Source organism: Amblyomma maculatum, chromosome 1 (assembly GCF_055883805.1).
Source record: "Amblyomma maculatum isolate TAMU_Amacu chromosome 1, ASM5588380v1, whole genome shotgun sequence".
Classification (NCBI taxonomy): Eukaryota; Metazoa; Arthropoda; class Arachnida; order Ixodida; family Ixodidae; genus Amblyomma; species Amblyomma maculatum.
The window spans coordinates 187,530,160-187,537,371 of NC_139344.1; the positions used below are offsets into that span (position 1 = coordinate 187,530,160).

Below are 7,212 nucleotides of genomic sequence, written 5' to 3' on the forward strand. Positions count from 1 at the left end.
CAAACCAACGACAAACAGTATTCTCCAATGCGCTGGCAATGCTCCGGCCGGGGCCGGCGCATTCCGGCGTTTGAGCGATGCGCCGAGAGGCGGCGCCACCCGTACAGCTGCCCGGTCCCTATTGGGCGAAACAACGTCGCAGTACTAATTATGCTACGCTGAAGCGCTGCTCAACGACGATATTTTCTTGCACGTGCGACAGCAAGCAGACGAAAAACGCGACCCGAATGCGTCATCAGATTTTGTGTTTACGTGATCACCAACCTTGCCAGTAGGGGGCGCTCGTGTGGCGTTCTCGTCAGTTCTCGTATCTTTGACGTCATCGCGCGCTCGTGTCCGGAGAGATCGAAACCGAAACTGGCCCTGATAAGTGCACTGATAATAAATTAATTGATCTGTGCTGGGGCTTTTTGGGTCGCAGTCCCTCTGTTTTGGACCACTGTGGATCGATTAAAGCAAAAATACCGGAACAGAAAATGTACGTGTCTATACTCCTTTTGCTTCAGTGACTGCAGAAACACTGTTTTAACTAATGGCTGTGCGGATTACCTTGTCTGTATGTGGTAAGTCGTTTCGCCTTTCATGTAAGCTACACTGCAGAGGAGCTAATAGACCTTATGCAAAATTGCTGCCATCTATCGGACCTTCGGCAAACCGCCGACTCGGACGCCATGTTCAAAGGTTCAGTCGGTTGAGTCTGCTGCGTCTGTTTTTGTGCTGTGCTTTTCGCGTTGTTTGCTTGCATGCAAAAAAGAAAAAGAATGTCAGAAGAATTGACGGTGGATTTGCGTATACTCCCGAAATTTCCCCTCGACTTCGTAGAGCAGTACTGCGCTACTAAAACGTCCTCCGAACGCCAAGGGCAGCGCAGTTACAAACTTGGGGCAGAGTCCTATGTATGCCTGCCGAAGCTCAAGACAAAGAAATGCAACGGGTGAGTAAACTTCGTTTATTAATATGTCATGCACTGGGCATCTGACATCTTTAGTCGCTACTTTATAGTCAGATGTTAAAAAAAAAAAAGCTTTTTGCGTGACGATCGTTGACTATCACGAACGCGTAAAATGGGACAGCTTTGTTGATTCATAGCACAAAACCTTGCAAGGAAGGATGTGAACTAGTGGAAAGGAGTTTCTGGCAGTTCTTTTTTTTTTCTGTAAATTTGCAAAACAGTGATTGCGCTGTTCTCAAGGCGCAAGCAACCGTTTTCGCAATCCTCAGTTCTCGTTGGTGGCGAAGTTGTAGGTGACGCAAGAATGCGTAGCCGTGTATATCATTTACCGCTCCCTTAAGGAATTTAACATACGTCCCGAACCTTCAAGGAATTTCAGTCATTTCGACGTGGTGGTGTCAATGCCGTCGTGGCACGCGTAGCAAAAATTGCGGGGTTTATCCCTTAACATAATTTTTTCCATGTGGCGGGCACTGTTTGGAAGCCATTAGGTACATTCATCATCATCATTAGCCTGACTATACCCACTGCAGGGCGAAGGCCTCTCCCATATTTCTCCAATTAACCTGGCTCTGTGCATTTGATACATTATGGTTCTGCAATGCCTAAGATGTGATAGGGAAATTGGTACTTTATTGAACTACATAGTTTCATTCCAGACAGGCGCGCATTCTTTTTCTGATGCTTGTCATCTGTGCACTATGGGTCTAAAGATAACATAATTGACATGCACTAACGAGCTAATGTGATAAGTGGTGCTTACTAATTAGTGAAGCCTCAATTTTTTTTTGCAGTGTAAGTGGACCTGCAGTCACTGTGCAATGTGTGTGCTACAGAAGCAGGAAGAAGACTGCAGAGCCATATACTGGGCAAATGGTGCTTGCCCGGGGCTCTGTCATTGAAAAAGCAAATTGTGGTTGCCCTGCTGGAATTTCTGGTCTCTGCTGAAGCAGCTCGGGCTGCTCCAACAACTGGGCTACAAGGAGCCTCCCGTGGAACTCGCGCCCACAGAACTGCCTCAACAGTGGAGGAGGCCAAGGAAAGCTATGGCGCCTGAAGACGTTATGAAAGTAAATTGGAGTTAGGTTGCTGAAGGGCGGCTGGCTGACCAAAAGCGAGCCAAGCTTGATTCTGGATATGAGATGCCCTCCATGGAAGAACAGATCGAGGCGACAGAGGAGCTGGCAGAAGGCTTAAAAGACACACACAGCTGCTTTGCAGCCATTCTGGCACAGGCCGCATCTTATGACCATGTCGCAACACAAGCTGGGCTATCTTTTATTGGCTCAGCGAAGTCTATCCATTTGCCCCTTTTGTCGAGTGCATTTGATTGCTTAATACCGTGGAGTGAGATCGCCACATCACACATCAATCTGAAGAAAAGCATTGAGCCATACAGGTTTTATGCTCTTGATCATAGCTGGTGTACACATGCAGAACTGGCAAACAACCCAATTATCCAGGTAACACATTTTTAATTTTGAAAGTATGCTTGTTGCATGTCATGCAGTGTTTTCAGCAATAAAACACTGTAGTTGAGCAATTCACCACTGAGTAATATTTTTTGTAATTGTTTGTTTTATCTCCAGGGGCTGCAGATTTGTAGTGCAGATGCTACAGTATATGAACTGAACACAAGGCAACAGGTGCCGAGTGCCACATGGCAAAAAGAAAGAATGAACAGGCTGACAGTATCGAAATTTGGTGCTGTTTTAGCAAGAAAGGCTGCCTGGACGGAACGTGGTGTCGCAAATATTGTGATGCCAAAGAGGTTTTCGAATCCTATAGTGAGGTAAGTCAGTTTTAATATTGATTACATGTCTACTTAAGCCCCTGTTGTGACGGTTCAGTGACTAGGGCACTAGACTGTTAATCCCAAGGATCTGCGCTCAATCCCAGACATGCCAGCTGCTTTTCAATGAAAGCAAAAAGCACTCGTTTACTGTGTGATGCGAGTGCATGTAGAGAATCCCAGGTGGCTGAAATCTTTGGAGCCCTCTACTGCTGTCCCTCTCATAGCCCAAGCCCTTTTGGGGTGGGAAACTGTATGAACCATGTGTATTTTGTGTTTAATAGTTTTCTTTTTTTTTTTTTTGTGCCGTGAAGACTTGTTCTTTGTCATTCTGTAGCTGTTGCAATATATGTATGTTAGCAAGAATTGCCCTGGGCAGACATTTTGATTGTGCAAGTCTTAACATTAGTACCCAAGCATAAACAGATAGTGATTGTAGCTGTTCTGAAATTATACTAGATGGAACCATTAAGAAGAAGACATGTAACCTCAAAGAGGGTTTCAAAAAAGCAGAGTATATTTCAGGCTTTAGGGCATCATGTCTTTGTTTGTTTACATACATACGCATACAGGAAATACAGTTTTTGTATCCTAGGTTCCTTGCCCCTAGTCCAGTTATAGAATATTAAAGATTCATCGCAACATTTGTCTTAGAGGAAGAGTTAAAACCCAAGTATTCTTTCTGGTGCTTTTCCTGCCTAGTTAAAAAGTGAGCAGCCTAGAAATTATGCTGCTTATAAATTAACTTGTCTGGATTGCAGGCTGTTTAAGAACAATTTTTTTAATTTGCTTTTGTAACGCTTCAAGAGTTGATAAGGATACAATAATGAAATGATTTTGAAAAAACTTCCACTATGCAAGGTTTGCAGTTCTGTTCATTCTTGAATATTTGCAGGCATGGAACGACAAATGAGCCGCAAGCTGTGCAGTGCTACATCCAGTCCATGGAACATATCGGCCACAATGTCATTGTCAACACATGCGGTCTCATGGTGCGTCCAGCATCTCCATGGCTCGGCGCAACACCTGACAGTGTCGTGTATAACCCCAAGGAAAACCCTCCTTTCGGGCTCATCGAAGTGAAGTGTCCGTGGAGTAAGAGGGCCTCGTCACTTTAAGAAGCAGTTGCATGTGAAAACTTTTGTGTTGAAATTATAGATGATGTTCCACACCTAGAAGAATAAAGTGAATATTTTGTGCAAGTTATAGGGTAAATGTACTGTTCAGGACTACAGTGGATGCATTTTGTAGTTTTTGCAGAGGCGTGGATAATAATATGTAGAGTGAGGTATTCAGAGAGAACATGGCTGGAAATGAAATCCAAGCTGGACAGCTTCTACTTTCAGCAGGCTTTGCCATACTTAAATGTGTTGCAAACTGCCCAGCAAGACGCTCTCCCTCAGTGCAGTGTGTAGAAACTTCTCAGTTGCATACAAACTTTATGTTGGACAAGACAGACAAGCAAACACTCAAGGATGAAGGAAGGTGAGATTCCATCCTTCATCCATGTATTTTTCACTGCTTTTTTCTTCCTTGTGTTACAGAAAGTCGCGAATCACCAGCTAGCCTGGATTGGACGTGGTTAAATATCTGTGTTGCTCCAGGCTGATGCAGTGCATTTTTTAGCTGTGCTACAAGGAGTTTCCTAATAGGCACACTGGTTAGCTGTACATCAGCCAAATGAAGTCTGCTGCAAGGCAGAATCTTCCATACTTGGGCCAGCTGCAGCCAACTTAGTTATGCAGTCTCATCCAGTCTCATCCACCACTCGATTCTCGTTCGCTCTGTTACAGTTTCCTTCTCATAGAATGGATTCTCTTACCACATTGGACTGCAAGACACCTCATTTTCCTTTTCACAGCTCCTAGTGTTGTCACGAAATTCAGCGTAACCATTATGAGCCTACAAATTCTAGCCCCATGTGTGCACTGGTTCAGGTCCAGGTTTTATACCTTTCTTCCTTATGAAGCACATTGGAAGACTGCTATTTTGGATCTGAATGCGCAACACCAACCTTTTATCCTTTCTGTCCAAATGTGTGATGAATACCTTCATTAAGCAGACATATTTCTTTACCATTTGCAAAGGTTTGCTGCATATGACACTGTCATTTGCTTCCAAAAGCATTGAACATTACTCTAGTTTTCTGCATACTAATATTTAGACAGACTGTTGTGCTTTTCCTACCTAGGTCCTCTGTTGCCCTCAACAGTGCCCCCATTCCAAACATTGCATAGCACCTAGTTGCAAACATGGAAGGCAAACTAAGGTCTTAAAACTGCACATATCCATCTATAATCATTACTGAAATTTCCCAGGGCAGTGTTTGCATCTAGGTTATGCAGTGGGCTAGTTTAAACATATTCACCGCTCTAATTGTACAAGTATCTGGAGAAGCTTCACTTGCTCCAAATGTTTGACTTGCTGGAAATGTTGCATGAGGGGCATTGTAGATCTCTGATGTCAGTGCCGTGGCATAGTAACTATTGTGGAACAATCAATCCTGGTGCCATTGTTCAAACTGATTTTCATCATTTGCAGCAGCTCTGTTGTGCTATATATACATATACACTTTTTCAGAAAATATTCACTCTATGCAGGAAACAAAATACAAAAAAATGCTTCAATATTTATTGACACTTAAAACAGTGTGAGAGGAAATACTTTGGCAATAATAATGAGCACGTTATTTACAATACCTTCATCAGAGGTGTTTGGAAGTTTGTGAGAAGTGCACAAACTGTCCAAACTTGATTAATAATCGGTGCAATAGTTATAGGGATTCTCCTATCAAATATGTGAAAGGTTTTTATCCTTTGAATGCACCTCTCAACATGGATACGCTGTGACGCTATGGCTTCTCTCTCTGCAACCTGATCATCGGTCAGCTGGCCATTAGTTAAAAATGGTGGCATGTTCAAATGCACTCCTAAGGGTTCGAGCAGATCTTTAATCATAAACCCTTTATCTGACAATGACATCGCCCTTATCAAATGGCAAGGAGAGAAATTGCTTCTTACTAGCTCTTTATCCGAGACACACTCTGTGACCAGTGGCGAAACAAATGTCAGTGTACCATCTGTGGTAACACCAGTCAAGCCCTTGAATGTGTTGCTCGATTTATAGTGAATAAGTTTCTGATTACAACACTAAAGAGCTAGGTACTTCGCACTTGATTTCTGTTGCATCTATAATTATTTGAGTTTTGGGGTACTTGACCTTGAATTCTTCAGGCATGTAGTGGTGAACCGCTTCTCTCGATGCCCTTAAAGGAATGTCTCCCAGCCGCATGAACAAAGTTTATCCACTCGTTGAATATGCGGCTTACAGTGCTCTGCTGGATATTGAACCTGTCACCAATGTCCTGGAAGAGACCTAGTCTTAAGGTGACCAGAACTAAAAACAATTCATTCTCAATACTGAGAAGGGAAGGACGGCTAACTTCTCTTTTGGCTGCATGTGCCTTTATCCTGATTCATTGTATTTACCTTTAAATAGTGCTGCAACATCACAAATACATCATACGATGGCAAGCCGGTATGAAATTGAAAATCATCATTGCCTTTAAATTTTTCAAGTGAAAACGGTGTTGAAGAGGCCTCCAGTTAGCGTTCTTGAAGCACAGCAATTTTTCTCTCCAACGTTGCATTTGTTTACATTGCTTCCTGTAGCTTTTGTTTGAGTCGAAGGATTTTGATGTCTTTTTCACTGTCAGTGTCGTGGATAAGCTCAGCAGTGATGCAGGTATCATCCATCGAAGATTGCTGAGAGTGCTCCAGTTGCTGGCATCTGAAGCAAAGGTGGTGTTTGCTTTTGCCTCTGTAGAGGAGCTGAACGAGGCTTTGGAGGCTTTCTTTGCTTCATGAGTTATTTGAAAGCGAAAGCTGATGGCACAGCATTGTTGTGCAATATTCTATGTCCGCTGGCAACATTCTTCACAAAATCCTTTTCTGTAAAGTGTAGCGAGCAGACCAGGGCTGTTCTAATATTGAATGGTGGTTCTCTCTTAATGACAGCTAACCATATTTTTCGAAGCTTGCTGCCACCAAGTATGCAGTAGAATGACACCAGAAATAACACAAATTTTGTCATTGTGGAGTTGTGATACATGACATTCATTTTAAACATGTTGCAGAAGAGCAAACATTATTTTGCAGCATTGAAGTATAAAATGCAACCAGCATCATGGACATACAAAAAATGATGCACATGCATTTATCGGCTGCATATGGGTACTTCTGGCCAAAATAAAGTTATTAACTACATATGTGTGTGGTCATCCTTGTTTCTCTTGCTATGTGTCGCTGTAGAAAAACTCGCGTTTACTCGCTACAAGTGACTGCCTGGTGAATGGCGATTTAGCTCAGTTACAATCTCTACCACGACTGTGTTTTGATGACGCACCTAAGGTGAAACGAAAAGACCACCTTATTCTGCGATATGGATGTGAGAAGAAATCCGGCATGGT

General features: G+C 43.0%; 1 pseudogene; it reads left to right on the top strand.

Moving 5' to 3' along the window:
• The first annotated feature begins 2,094 nt into the window (after positions 1 to 2,094).
• Positions 2,095 to 4,159, top strand: LOC146205155 (uncharacterized; annotated as a pseudogene).
• The last annotated feature ends 3,053 nt before the right edge of the window (positions 4,160 to 7,212 follow it).